We start from the raw sequence: 14,251 nt of genomic DNA, 5'->3' as shown, positions 1-14,251 counted from the left end.
GAAAAATCTCTCTCTTCCATCTCATTATGGACCGGAAGAGAGAAGGGGTGGGGGGATAGAGAGAGTGTGACAGAACTGTGGGGGGTGGGGGCTAAAGGCCCCAACGGTCCTTGCCAGCTCCCCACGTCCTGCAAGAGCTGGCACTACTCCTGCAAGTAAGGAGCTGCTTTAAATAGCAGCTCCCTGCTTGTGGGAGCAATGTTTCATCTGTTTCCCTACACACATACTTGTGTGCAGGGAAACCAATGAAAACTCTGCTTTCTGCAAGCAGGAGCTGTTTGACAGACAACTGTTTCCCAAGGGGTGGTACCTGAGGAGGTAGCAGGAGCTGGCGGGCCTTTTGGAGAGGAGGTGACTGTCCCATGGGCAGTTAATGGCTCCATGAGAGGGGGGCACACAGCCCCTCCCATCATAGTAACTAGCACCAGAAAGGTGGTGGTCCCCGGGGTGTGGGGTCCGCAATGGACCCTGTACATTAATTTATTCCTGCCCCAGGGACTGCCCCTGGTGTTGTGGGGGGAGTGTGTGATGCCCCCTTAAGTTGAATGAACTGCCCTGGGGTGGTGGGGGAGGGAAGTGCCCCCCCCCCATGTAACAAACTCATTATCCTGGGGAGGTGGCAGACCCTAGGGCTGCGAGGGGGCAGCAGATCTTCCCCGCAATCATTTAGGATGATTAGCCCAGGGGAAGTGGCGGTACCGGGGTTGCAGACAGGCCCAGTGGGCATGCCCACTTACATATTTTCTAAGTGCCCTGGAGAAGTGACAGTCCCCTGGGCTGCTGGGGGCTGTGCAGGACCTTCACCATTGATTTTATAAAGATTTTCTCTGGAGAGGTGGTAGTCTCCCAAGCTTTTATAAGCCCTAGGATAGGGGAGCTACATGCACCTCCATCCTATTTTATTCTATGCCCCTGGGACCTGGCTCACCCGGGGGCAAAAAAACAGCAAGTGCAGGAGACTGCGCTTACTTTTTTGTTTTAAAATCAAGGCAAAATTTGTGGATTTGCCGTGATTTTCACTGTGATTTAAAACAAAATATACATATTGTGAAGCCCTGGAGGGGGGAGTCAGACCTGGGGGACTCTTGGACTACAGCTAGATGGGTAGGTTTACAGTACCCTGCTCCCTTCTCATTTTTTTTTTTTATTTTTTTTTTTTTACTTGGCTGAAGCAGAGTCCCAAAATGTCTGCCGGAACTTCCTGGCTGAAGTGTTGGCAGGCAATCAGATCTCTGCATGAGATCGGTAGTATTTGTAATGCCTTCACGTCTCCAGATATACAAATTTGGATTTCTTTTAATATACTATTGAAAGGATTTACACAAAGAACAAAAAGGCTTCTTTCCGGGCCAAGAGCTACCTTTCTGCCAAGTTTGGTGTAATTATATCCAGCAGTTCAGGCTGTAGTCATGTTAAAAATTTCTATGGGGATTAAAATAGGACTTTTTTTTTATCCCCCCCTCCCTTTTTCCCCAGCCCTGCTTGACTGATCACCCCAAAACTTACCATGCACAACAGGATTCTCTGGCAGAATCTTTTTTTTCAAAAATGTTTTGAATATTTGTCAAATGGTGCCAAAGATATAGGCAAGTAAAAAAACGCTTTTTCTTTGGAAACTAGGGCCTAAATACTACTTACTGGCAAACCAGTAAAAAAAATATATATATATATATATATATGTTGTAATATCATTGTTGGAGTAACTCAAACATAAGTATTATAGTATGTTGTCTTAAGTATATATAATACTGTTATTATTCTCCTAAACCATGTTTCCCTTATCATTTCCATATTATCCCAATTGTAGTATTCTCATTAGTAAAATGGTGCACTCCATTCCTTCCTTTGGAATGTTGACTAATGGTACAACCTGGAGTGCACCTTAGAATGTTGATGAAGTAAAGTACTGTTTTCAGATGCAGTGAGAAGTGAAGGTGCTATGCAAGGTGTCTGCTAATAAACTGACTATTAAATCAGCTGGTCTCCACTGATTTCAAGATTATAACATATATATATATCTCAAACAGCACACATCCAAAAAACAAAAAAAACAGGCAAACTGTTCTTACTCACCTCGGCCGTAAAGAATGAGTCTCTGTCACAAAGGATAGCTGAAGTCGAGATTTTATTGGTGTAATAAAACCCAACGCGTTTCGGTTTCGGAAACTAAGTTTCCTTGTTCATGGGTAGTCGAAACATTAGGTTCATTTTTTTAAATATACAAAGTGCAAAACACGAAAAGCATTAAGTGACACTGAAAACAAACTAAAACACAACATTGCCATGTTTTAACTGAAACATGTTGGGCATCATAAAGTGGCTTATGAAGACAACTAAGAATGTAATCCCCGTTCTTTGCAAATTACAACACAGTATAGAAGCTATAAATACTAAACAAATCCATAGACACCATGTATGTATCTTACTGAATTGCAATACATTTATTTCTCATGAATATTGCATATGTTATCAGATAATATATATGTATATACAAGATATATATATATATATATATATATATATATATATATATATATATATTACCTCCTTACGATTGCTAGTAGGTAGTAATAGGTAGGTCCTAGTTTTCATAGAAAAAGCATTTTTTGACTTTCCTAAACCTTTGGCATCGTTTGAAGAATCTTCATGAAATTTTCCATAAGGGGATGGAAGGGAGAGAGTAACTGTTATTGCAATGCTCTCTCAATACAATGACTTCAAAGAGTCAGACTAGCAAGATGTTTGATACGAATGTTAGTCACGTTTGGATGCAGAGCAGAACAAAGTCACTTCTGGCCTAATGGTCAAGGCCTTGTGCTGTCACACAGTTGGCTGAAAGTTCAAATCCCGGTATCGCTTGGCAGTGTGTTTATTCACTAGTGTTTTGACTGTTAAACCTTCCTAGTGATGGAACATTCACATTTCGTTCTGATGACACACGTGGGTTGACTCTCCTAGGTATGTCTGGAAGCATCACAATAAGGAGTCATCTATGGCCTAAAGGTTAAGGTCACCCTCACACTGAAAGGTGAGGGTCCTACTCCAGGTGTGTCCGTAGTCATTTACCTTCCTTAATTTCTTTTAAACTTCAAACATTTGAAGTTCATACTGAAAGGTGATCTCACTCTTTTTAATTGACAAATACATTTTTCTTTTCAATTTGTCCAGAAATATCTCATTCTACGCCTATCATCCATCAAAGCCTAAAAAACTCTATCTTTCTCCCTCTTTCAATTTCCCTTTCAATCTTCTTCTCCCACGCAGACTCGTATGCACCCACTCACAGCCCCACTCAGACACTCACTCACAGACTCACTGAAATCCTCATGCACCCACTCACAGACCCACACAGACACTGACACACCCACCCGCAGACCAACTAAGACACCGACATACCGACTCTCACTTCCGGACAGACACTCTCACAGCCACTCACACCCAGATACACCCTCTCATACCTATTCTCACACCCAGAGAGACAGGCAATGGCCAACTCCAGCTGTGCACTTCCAAAGTAGTGCGTGGTGTAGGCTTGGGTGGTTAGTCGCAGGGTCTGGCCACAGGGCAGGACCTGCGAACAACTCCTGATGCGGGCTACCGAAGGCTGTGTGCAGTAGTGGTTGAATTAATGTCTAGTAATAAAAATTACTTCGTTAAATAAAAACAGAGGTTCAATGAAAAAAACGAAAGGTTAGAGGGACATTATACTTAGGAAAAAGAATAACAAAAAAAAATCAAAATTCACTTAATTAACCAAAGGTTACAGGGATGTTACAGTTAGGCTTGCATTTTAAACGTACAAAACCATAGAAATTCACCTATTATAGTTAGGGAAATCTCAGGTAACTAAAACTCATGCCATAAGGTAACTATAACTTGCACCCCTGCCATGCACAGTTTTGTCATTAAAAATTGTACTGCAGGTATTACATTGATATTATCAATGATGTTCCCAAATACGTAATAAGTGCTGCAATTGGTGAGGGTAATTAGCAGTGCGTTGCGACGACACGAATTATAGTTACTTTATAGTTACCTTAGGGTACGAGTTATAGTTATTTGAGATAACTCTAACAGGTGAATGTCTATGGTTTTGTACATTTTAAATGTGAACTTAACTATACTTTCCCAATCTTGGCCCTGGGGACCCCATCCCCCATGGCCTGGCCAAAACATTTTATTTTTTGGCGGGGGAGGAACCTCATAGCCTCCCTCTCTGTGCCATCCCCCTGGGCCCAGCATGAACATTTTTTTTGGGGGGAGGGGTCTGCTGCCCCCCTACCTAACATAATCTTGGCCCCAGGGACCCCATACCCCATGGCCCAGCCATGTCTCCTGGGTGCCCCCCCCCCTGGAACCCCAGCACCCAGTATCCCTACCCTGGCCCGTTATATTTTTTAAAATCTTTTATTCTGGGATTCTGCTGAAGCCGTGTCCCAAAATGGATGCCAACACTTCCTTGTTGAAGTGTTGGCAGCCAATCAGATCTTAGCACGAGGTCGGGAGGGTTCACTTTGTGTCTCTATATATGCCAATTTGTTTTTTCTTTAATTTCTCAAAAACTACTGAATAGATTTACACCAAATAACAAAAAGGTCATTTTCTGGACCAAGAGCTACCTTTCTGCCACATTTGGTTTGGCTGCTATAACTGTTCAAAACGCCCATGGAAAATTGCATGGGCAAAAGCATTTTGAAACCTCCTTTTTTCTCCGCCCTGTGCGTGACGGCTCAGCCTGAAACTTTCCAGACAGCAGCTGAAGTGAGCATTTTTAGGGAAAATTTTGTGACGATTCATCAAACAGCACCAAAGTTATTATCAAAACAAAAAACATGTTTTTCTCTAGAAACTAGGTCCTAACTATAACTACCTAGTGACAACCACTACTAGGTAATATATAATGCTGTGGCAGTCATTACAGGACTCTGGGAATAGGAAATGGACCCTACTAAAATGCATTGTGGTGAATCATAGGTTTTGAAGGTCACAAAAAGGAGAACGTATAAAGGATGATAACAGATTCTAGTTACAATATAATTAAATCATTTTTGATAGTACCATACTAATTTTAGGAATAGTGGTGTGTTCTAAGGCAATTTTATCCTGTGAAAAAGCCTTCTGTAGGGATTTCATGAATCATGTTTGAGAGAAAACCGTTTTCTCATGATTTTCCCGTAGAGGTTATAGACGGTGCTTTGAAGCTAAATGAGATCATATTTTCTGTAAAAGCACACTATCTTTCTCAGCTTAATGAGAATGAAGTCTGACATTCTCAGTAAAACATGTACTTCCAACAGTAGCAGCCTGACAGTTGATTGCCTTATGTTCTACTGCAGCCTCGCAGAGTGTTCTAAAGAACAACTAGAGTGCTAACAGTTTTACTTATGACACAAATGTGGCAGACCTGAAGCCATCTTAATTGAATCAAACTGGTAAAACTTAAAACATTTAATTTAGAAAGGAACAAAATGAGGGGGTTAATTTTGTCATTGAAATTATGGTTAGTGCTGTAGAAACAAAATATTAGCACACATTGTAAGTGAGCTCTCAAGTATCTTCCTCTTCTATTTCATTAAAACATTCTGACATGCAGACAGACATGTACTTTCAACCCCAGCAGCAGGCTCCCTGGTGATCAGCAACTTTACTATAGTGTTCTAATGATCAACTAGAGTGCTAACATTCTATATTTATGCCAAATGTGTGGCACAACTGAATGTCATTTTGATGGAATTGACGTAGAAAACTGAAAGCATTTTCTACTAATGATACTGCAATAAATGGTAAAATTAGGGAGCTTCATAACAAATAAGTCTCCCAAGATGGCCACCAGAGAAAAAAAGAGCCTAAATGTATCACAATTATCACTCAAATGTAGTCCAAGTATAGCTCAAAGACAGAAGTGTGGAAAACATGTAATTACTTTGGTTTTTTGCAGTTTTATATAGCACAGGCTTGAACTGATTGGTATTGGAGTTCTTTACATGACCAAAAGTTACATTACAGAAAGACACATTCACTTTAGTTTTAGGCATAGGTAGATCAAGTGATTTGCACAGAATCACAGGATGTCAAGCTGACGCCGAAACTCAAACCTGGTTTCCCAGTTGCAAAGTTTGCAGCTCTGGCCGTAACACCACATCTTCTCCCCTAAGTGTAACACATAATCAAGTGATCAACTGGATAAAAAAAAATAAAGATAGCAAATAATTTACAAGTGCTTCATGGCTACTTGAGAATTCACAAAATATGCCCACATTTCAGTTTTTTTACAGTGCTAACAAATAATTCTTTGGGAATAACATTTTTATAATTTCTAAAGAAAATGCTGAAGGTATTACAGTTTTGATCACATCAAGATGTCAGACATGCCACACTTTTATACAAAATATAGAATGTTAGCAGTCTAGTTGTTCATTAGAATACTATAGGGAGGCAGAGGTTGAGGACACGAACCCAGATAATTGAGGGTAGGGAGGAGGGTGAAGAGGCAACAAGTTGACCATGGTGGGTAGGCGGGAGGAGCAGTGGCAGCACAACAAACTATGGAGAGCAGGGTCAACAAACCAACTATGCAGGACAGGCAAAATAGGCTGTTGCAATATAATAGACCATTGAGGACAGAAGGAAGAGGCAGTGGCAGTACGCCGATACATGACAACAGATCTAATTCAGGCAGGAGACTCCCAAAGTTTTTTAAACCCAAAAGGTCTTTATTTTATCTTTCTCCTGCCTAAAATCTCCTCCTTTTCAATGTTAATCAATGGGAAAAATCAATTCCACAGGTTGTTTTTTGGAGGGAAGCAGTGAGACTTTAATGGCATACACACAGACAACAGAGGGAAGGTGGAAGAGGATCGCAGGAAGCAAGCTCACCACACAGGGCAGTTGGCAGGGGCGGTGGCAGCACAAGAGGCCGTGCATGGCGAGCAGAAGGGTTAGTGACAGCACAATGGTCATGGAGGGCAAGAGGAAGAGGGCAGGGGCATACACAGAGGAACATGGACGACAGAAGTGAGGAGTAGGGGCTGGACACAGACAAGAGAAAGGAGGGAAAGAGGCTTCACAACAGACCACACAGGGTAGGCAGGCGGAGCAGTTGCAGCACAACAGAGCATGGAGGGCAGTAGGGAGTGGCAACAAAATTGACCATTGAGGACAGGAGGGCGGAGATAGGGTCCTGGTACTCGGACAGGCAGGTTGGATGTGGTAGGGACAGGTGCAGCCATCTGACCATGCTAGGCAGGCAGTAGGAGCAGTAGCAGCTCAACAGAGCACTCAGAGTAGATAGGAGGGGCAGTGGCAGGTCCATGGTACATGGTGGGCAAAAAGGAGGGAGAATGGGCAAGGGAAAGGAGGGTAGGGGCAGCAAGCTAAGCACAGAGGCTAAGCAGGAGACCAATGATGGAGCTCAGAATTGGGCAGTGGAGTGTAGGAGGAATGGACAGGGACATCAAGCTAAACGCAGGGCAGTGGCAATGCATTGGACCATGCAGGGTAGGAGAGAAGAGGCTGGTGCATGGACTTGGACAACAGAGCGTAGAGAGGAGGTAGATGAGGCAGCAAGCTAACTGTTCAAGGCAGGAGGGAAGGGAAGTGGCAGAGCAATGTCCACACAGGGCTGTAATTAGGCACGAGTTATAGATACCTTAGGGCATGAGTTATAGTTAACTTGAAATAACGCTAACTATAACAGCTGAATTTCTATGGTTTTGTTGTGTAAAATCTGAACCTAACTATTACATCCCTGTAACCTTTGTTTTTTTGTGAATATACGTGTGTGTGTGTATATATATATATATATATATATATAAAATAACTTATCTGCAAAATACTCAGATTTTTTTTTTGTAAAGGCATAGGCGAGGTAACGGCATGCATGTTTAACACATATGCATGGTAATGGTCATGTTGCGAAGGCATGCCTGGTAATGGCATGCATGGTTCCATCATACAACTGAATTAGTTTGTCTGTGTTGTGCTGGTTTTTGTGGGTAAATGATTTTTAATCTTTGGTGATGGTTATGGTGGTGGCACTTGTCATCACAGTGCCAAGATCTCAAAAGGTTATGCATTCACACTGTATAACCTTTTAACAAATATTGCTGGGAAGTCTGAAATGAAAAAAGTGTGATCATGCAGCACAGGAGGAGCAGAACAGAAGTGGAGACAAGTCACTGTAATATGAACGACATGGTAAAGCGGGAGTCAGACTCACTGTCTGAAGTGCTTACAAGGAACGCAGGGCAGACCAGGAGCTGACATCCTGTCAGTAGAAGTGAATTAGAAGAGAAAAAATGTAAGTAGGTACAATGCTGTGACTTTCATTACCCTTCAAGTGAAACCCAGTATTCCTTTGAGCTAATACTAAATGCAACTGCCAATGCCTATTAGCCAATAGCTGAAGGCGTCGGACCAGGTCCCCGACTCGATGTATGCTGTCTTGTAGGTTAAAGTAAAGAGTGAATAACACTCCATCAGAGCGATGGCTGAAGCTCCTTTCTGTATGTAGTATTATTAAGAATATCATATCTATTTGTGTCATTGCAATAAGCTGGTAAGCCACTGAAATCTTTCTCTAGAACAGACCTTCAAATCAAGCAGGACATGACAACATAGGTTCTCACCAATATATGCAGGCTCCCTCTAAAGGAAATCAACAATGTTTGGCTTGATCCACACCTCCTCTCAGAGACTTCTACAAACCATATAATTCATGCAATGCCTCAGTACAACATGGATCAAAATCATTAGTCACCTCCGAAGGGCAAGGAATATCTTTCCCTTTAAAAACAATACACCTACAAAAATCATAAATAGCTTCAGCCCATCAAGGCCAGTAAACATTCACAACTCACCAGATATGTGTTGAATGACATTCTCCAGAGGCAATGCTATTCTGCACCGCTCTGACTCTAGTAAATACGAATCCCAGAACTGAAAAGGACACCCATATTAAGAAAATCAGTTTGGGACCACTTAGTGTGTGGGCACAGACTATTTACTGATGAATATCCTGGACATAGGGTTGTCCAATTCTAGTGTAGCAGTGTAAGCATTGTAAAGGTAAAGTTTAGTGTTGCTGCTTGCATAAAAACAGAGCACAACATTTTCCCTAAATAACACCTTTGTACATGACCTGAATTTCCTCCCCATATGCCCTGTATTAAATTCAAGACCTGCTGCATAATTGTAAGAAATTGAAATAATAATTGAGGGAGGTGAAAACCCACCTCAAATAATAATCAAAATCCTTATCACGGTGTACCACAAATGTTGCTAAATAAACCTGTGCTTAACACTCTGGTAGCATGGCACAAGCAGTCAGGCTTAATTTGGAGGCAACATGTAAAGTATTCATACAGCACTCAAGCTGTAATAAAGGGACAGGAAAAATCCCAACTTAGTTTAGAAAAATAGAGTACATTTTAAGAAATAAAATGGCACCAAAATGACAAAAAAACATTAGGTAGGACAAGAGAGATTCATTTGTACATTTTGAGTTAAAAATGGAAATATAAAACGCAAAGTGCCATACACTCTTAAGTAGTCATGCTAGAGCAGTTCAAAGTCAAACGTTAACGCTGTCTGCTATGGCCTGATACGTGGGCCAGGTTCATCCCAGTGGAGAGTTTCAATTGGGATTTTTTAACTTTTATGAGGGAAAAAGTAGTGTTGGCAAGTCCTCAGTGGGGCAGGAGCGGGTTCCTGGTGCAATCATCGACAAAGGCGGGACAGCTCAGAGTGAGTAAACTCCAAAGGTTTGCCCAGGAAGGCTTTGATGTCAAAGGCTTGCTCCTCTGAGTTACTCCTGAAGAAGCCCTCTATGCTTGGACTTAGACATTTTTTTGGAAGTCACATCTCCTTCAGTGGAGCAAATCAGCAATCTGAATCCAACTGCTGATTTGATGGCTGTAACTTCCACAGCAATCCTGGTCTTGTTGGTTCTCCTGGAAAAAGCTGGCAAAGGAACAAGTTACTTACCTTCAGTAAAAAAAAATTGGTGGATACAATACCTACTTGTGGATTCCTCACCTTGCTGTGCATAAATATCTGCTGCACCATGGCTAACAAAGCCATCTGCATGTATTAGAGCTCACTCCACTAGAGCCACATTTTCTACTTCTGCTTTAGCTAGGGGTGTGCTAGTAATTAACATTTGTAAAGCAGCAACTTTGGCCTCCTGCCACACTTTTGTGAAGCACTTTGCTTAGACTCCGAGGTGAGGAGAGACAGTCAGTTTGCCCGTTCAGTCTTGCAAGATGTTTTGGTATTGGCAGACAGGCACCCACCTCCGACTGTGGGACAGCTTAGGGATTCTATTCAAGAGGTGAGGAATCCACAGGAAAGTGTATCAATCAGAATAATAAGTTAGTTACCTTCAGTAACTTTTTCTGGTGGATACAGTATCTACCTGTGGATTCCTCATTGATCCACTCGCTTCCCTGTTGCTTTTCGCCATAAGCCAAAAAGAAAACTGTTCATATATTGTTTATGTATTTCTTATTTCATATAAATATTTGTATCTATGTCTGATGCAACATGTTGTTATGATGTTGGTTTAATCCGTTTGCCTCAAAAGCACAAAAAAAGTAGGTGGAAACTAACGTCGGCACGCCAATGAGGGCTTCCTATGGCTCCGATGATGTCACACAGAGTTGCGTGAGAAGCTGTCATTATGACATCCTCCTTAGCGTGGAGAGCTATGAAGAAAATTTTCTGTCACATGCTGGTGCATTGGGGATATTCAAAAGGTGAGGAATCCACAGGTGGATGGACCCATCGGAATGTTCCATTTCTTGCAGTTTGGGGACAGGAGTATTACTATCTTAGAACAGGTCAGGGTCCTGGACCTGATGGCACCCCTTGGGCATTATAACTCATTCCAATGCAGGCCAGTAGCAGGGTCCAGGGCAGGTTGGGCTGGTCTGCTGGGCAGTTTCAGGAAAAGTCCCATGAAAACATGTTGGGTCCCTGTAGTTCAAGTGGGGGGGTTAGCTAACTGATTCTTGGAGTCACTTCTAGGGTCCTGTGCTTTAAGGCAAGCAGGTCCAGTCTTCCTTCAGGTTCTTCAGAAAGCAGAACAGTCCTGATTCTGATTCCTTCCAGGATGAGGAATGTTCTTAGAAGGATACTGAGGATTCTATGTTTATGCCCAGTACCAGCCTATGTGTGGGGGAAACTCTTGGCTACTTCCTAGCCAAAGGAGTAAAAGTGCCAATTTTTTGCAACACTTCCTTTCTCTACCTAAACTTGACAGAACATTTCTTCCCCTGGTCACAGCTCCCTGTGCCCATCCAGAGGTGGCTATGATAATGAGCAAGCCCTCCTTGTGGTCATTCCAAACCAGTTCTGGGTGTGTATACCATCCCACTGGGTTTGGAGCCAAGCTAACTAGCAACCAAAAAAAGGGAGGGAGGCCTAAGTGTGAGCTACATTTTCCAGCATTGGGGCAAGTATCTTTTGAAGGTCAGCACAGGGCTAGTCATAGCCCCCAAGCCATCCTGCCAAAGGAAGAAAAACACCTCTCCACACCCAATTCTTTTGCCCACTGTCTGGGACCACCAGTCCATATCTCACCACAGGTGAGACATCAGCAGTCAGGTGACACTGGCAGAATAGGTCATTTGGCTTAGATGGAAAAATGTCAACTTTCTTAAAATGTATTTTTCAAAATAGAAATAGAAAATCCAAATTATCCTTTAAGTTGTATTTTAAACTTCTATTACAATGAGTCTTGGAAACATTTTTCTAGCTGTTCTCAAACTGTAATTAAACTCTGTAGGTTGCTATAATGTAACCCATTGTTTTCCCATGGGAGAGCTAGCCTTGCCACAGTGAAAAATTACTTTAGAGGTTTTTCACTATCAGACCTTTTAAAACATTACCTATTTATGCTCTACTTTTCGAATTCCAAGCACCCTGACCTATAGTCATTTAGGGCCTAGTTAGTGGTGACTTCTAAACATAAAAAAAGAATGTTTCGGCCTAGCAAAAAGTGTTTTTGCTAGGTTGAAATGGCAGTTTAAAACTGTCCACTCAAGGTGCAGATGCAGGCCTGGGGACAGGATTTACAGTCCTTCTTTAGTGGGTAGCACAATGAGTGTTGAAGACCACTAGTAGCATTTAATATACAGGCCCTGGATACATGTAGCACCATATACTAGGGAACACAAGCACTTTACCACTAGTTATCAGTAGTAAGATGTGCAGAGTTCTATGGCCAACAAAAATAGGTTTAGTAAAAGAAGAAAGGAATCTGACGGAATGCCATGCATAATATGGTCATTACTAACAATAATAGACATTGTTTTTGAAGCAGTAAAATACACTACCGCCCCAAGAAAATATGGTTTCTTTCTCTGAAGGGAGGAGGCTGGACTCATGTGAGAAGTGTGGAATCATTGTAAAAAGGAGCTGCAATGAAAAAACGAGCTGTAATGACATGTCACTGTTATGTGTGATGCATTTAGTGAGAACCAGTGAAGGCCTGCGATACACAATGACGTTTTTGAGGATAATTGATATAAAAGAGAAACAATAACAGAGATACAGGGATCACAACAGAGAAGGGGAAAAGGTTCTGTAGTGAGAATTAATGGGACGGTTGACACAGCAAGAGGTGGTAAAACTGTGAGATGAGTGATGTGGAACTCTTTAGGGGTTGTTGTGCATAGAGATGGTCACCATGACCCACCTATTCTTCATCCATCACAGTACTGATACTCAATTGAAGTCCCAATAAGTATTACACATTGCTCATTGAACGAATATTCTTAGGACTAGAATTAAAAAGAGTAAACCTAATTCCAACACAAAATATATAGGAACAACTAAAAACGTACTAAGATTGTTAGAACTCATAAGCCATTGTTTAAGAGAACAATTGGACGGAAGAGGGGAGCGATTGGAGACATGCGAAGCATAAATTTCAAAGCAGCGTTCTTAGAAGCCAAAATGTCTTTCATGATGGATAATATTTTCCTTGGGGAAAGAGTTAATTGAGGTTGAAAATAACAACAAAAATAATTTTGTTTTTAAACTGCTGACTCAACTTCACTTTGAGTTAACGCTCAGTTCTCCGGCAAAACAGGCACAAAACCTAAACAACTTATTTGCTAACTTCTTTACTACTAAAATATAGTCTCTGACAACAAAGATTAGGAATTCACCTCACCCAAGTACCTGCCTTAGCAGTCCTTGGCTGAGAATTGTACTTCCTGTCCTAATCTTTACCTGAATTATGGACAAACTGGTAGAGGGGAAGCAACGTAAAGACAAGTCGCTCATGCTCTCCTTCAGATCCATAACCTACTTGTGTCATGAAGAACTTTTTTGCAGTCGTGGCATCCATGCTTTGCTAAATATTGAATCAGTCTATACAAAACCAGATGATCCCCATTAGCCTAAAACATACCATAGTTACCACATTAGTGTTTCACCATCTGGCACAAATTTTAGCCACATCTCATAATTGCTGTTTGTATCCCAACAAACTTGAATTCATGGAGCAACAACAGCATGTGTAGTGATTATGGGAAGAAAACATTTGTGCAGCAATCACTTCGGTTTTCATCTGCTGTATGATATGGAGTCAGTCCTTGCTGATATTAAAAGCAACCCGGGTGGGTCAATGATTCAGGTGTAGCCATCAAGCATGATGTTATTGCATTTTCAGCTACCTTTGAAAGTATATATTTTTAAGATATTGGATAGAGGCCTTGGTCTTAGAGGAATAGTATAAAATGATAACTCTGTTTTTCAAGGGACACATGCAACAGGTAAAATTTGATCTTCCTTGAGCCAGCAAAAACACATTTGATGTGCAGTCTGCTGCGTTCAGCATTGACTCCTCTGTTGCTCAATGAATCTGTTTTCCTCTGCCTGATATATTCAAATCATACAGGCCGGAATATTAGATGTATGATGATGGCACACAGCTGATGAAACAGCTCGTACATGGAGGCGATGGCCTTGCAGAGCGGAAAGGCTGTTTGTAGGATATTGCACTGAATGCAACAGAGCAGGCTAATAGTTCAAAAGTGGTCTTGGCCTTTTGCCTAGGAAATCATTTTGGTTGTCTCCACTTCATCTGGATGAACAGCATGCAATGGACCACACTAACGTTTGCCCGAATGGAAATCATTTGAATTGTCTCTTGATGAAACTCTGCCAATGCAAAACCAGATTTGCCGAGTGGAACCATGCAACCACCAGATCAACATAGCCAAGTATATTTTCCAATTTGTAG

At 41.7% G+C, this 14,251-nt stretch overlaps 1 protein-coding gene across 1 annotated transcript in view; it reads right to left on the bottom strand.

Moving 5' to 3' along the window:
- The window catches only part of SH3GL3 (SH3 domain containing GRB2 like 3, endophilin A3), a 529,409-nt gene that overhangs the window by 38,936 nt on the left and 476,222 nt on the right, over positions 1–14,251 (bottom strand). The window lies entirely within an intron of this gene.

Source organism: Pleurodeles waltl, chromosome 3_1 (assembly GCF_031143425.1).
Source record: "Pleurodeles waltl isolate 20211129_DDA chromosome 3_1, aPleWal1.hap1.20221129, whole genome shotgun sequence".
Taxonomy (NCBI): Eukaryota; Metazoa; Chordata; class Amphibia; order Caudata; family Salamandridae; genus Pleurodeles; species Pleurodeles waltl.
Note: the sequence above shows the minus strand (reverse complement) of the source record. Positions and strands in the feature narration are given on the sequence as shown.